The sequence below is a fragment of the Galeopterus variegatus genome, unplaced genomic scaffold (assembly GCF_000696425.1).
Source record: "Galeopterus variegatus unplaced genomic scaffold, G_variegatus-3.0.2 Scaffold2404, whole genome shotgun sequence".
Classification (NCBI taxonomy): domain Eukaryota; kingdom Metazoa; phylum Chordata; class Mammalia; order Dermoptera; family Cynocephalidae; genus Galeopterus; species Galeopterus variegatus.
This window is the reverse complement of record NW_007728515.1, coordinates 77,608-79,196: the sequence shown is the minus strand read 5'-3', so window position 1 is coordinate 79,196 and position 1,589 is coordinate 77,608.

Genomic DNA, 1,589 nt, shown 5'->3' with positions numbered 1-1,589 from the left:
CCATGTTTACCAATATTGCAATTGATACAAGATTGAAAGTGTTTTGGCTATGAAAATATTTCTGTAGTCTGGAAAACCTGATTCAAACTGAAAGAACACACACACACACACACACACACACTTGCTTATTTAAGAAACAATTATAGAACATCAGGAAAGAAAAGAACAGGTTTAACCGCTATTTAAGAGAGAACAGTACAGGCAAATGAGTAGATTTCAAGCTCAATGTGAGCAGCAGTGTTCAAGTGGCTGCCATTGTATACTACATCACTCAAGCATGATCTACGTTTCTATTTTCTGGGCACCAGATTTCAATAAACACATTAACAAACAGATTGTGGCTAGAGGAGTGGATTAGGATCCACCGAACCCACTGATCTCTCATTACTCTCCTGTGTTTACTTTCTTCCATGGTGCCTTACTCTCTTACAAATACTCTCAATCGTTGCTACCTGAAAGGTGGTTAAGAAAAAAAGTACTGTCTCATCAGGATTGTCTAAGAATGCCTGGCATATATTTAAAATTTTTTTCTCTTTACCCAAATTTCATCTCTAGGTATACGTATGGCAATCACGGGCCAGATCATATACACCACTTTAAGGATTTTGGCCTTTATCCTAGGTACAATTATACAAAGCCACTGAAGAGTTTTAAGTAGGGGACTAACATGATGACATGATGAAATATCATTTTGAGCAATTCACCCTGCCTCGCTGTATGGAGAATAAATGGCCTAGGATGAGAATTAGTTGTTGCTGCTGCTGTTGTTTTCTCTATAAATGGAATGAGTCTTGAAGGACACCAATATTTAATGGAAGGATAAAGGAAAATATGCCTGCAAAGGAGACAGAGAAATGACCAGAGAAGAAATGGAATCAAATTGTGGAAGCATAGGGAAACTAGTGTTTCTGCTGGAGAGTTGAGGGGGATGAAGACTAAAATATATCCTTTGAATTTAGGCACAAGAAGGTCATTGGTGAGTGTTAAAAAAGGGAGTGGGGGTGGTGAGGAGATACATTGGCACACCTGGAAGAGTGAGTAGGAGGGAAGAAAATGGAGTCAAAGGGTAGAGATATCTCTTTTGTAAAGTTTGCCTCTGATGAGCATTAGTTAGGAGTGAGATGTGGCATTGAGGCAGATTTCTTCCTTCTTCCTTCATTCCCTTCCTCCCTTCCTTCATTCTGATGTTAGACTTGAGCAGGGTTAAACAGATATGAGAATAATCCAGCTGAGAGGAAGAGGCTGAAAATGAAAGAGAAAAAAAATGAGTCACCTCATAGAGAAGAGAGGACACTGTTCTCTGGAGAGCAAGAAGTTACAGCCTATGTTAAGGTTTGTATATTAAATGATGGAAAAAAAGTCTTTTAGTCAAGTGGTATTATGGGTTGATTTGTGTCCTCCCCAAATATATGGGGGAGCTCTAACCCCTGGGACCCAAATGTGACCTTATTTGGAAATAGGGTCTTTGCAGATGTAATCAAGTTAAGATGAGGTCACTCTGAACTAGGATGGGCCCTAATCCAATATCAGTTTTCTTTTTTTTTTTTTTCCTTTTTGTCTTTTTTCGTGTCCGGCAACGGATCGCAACC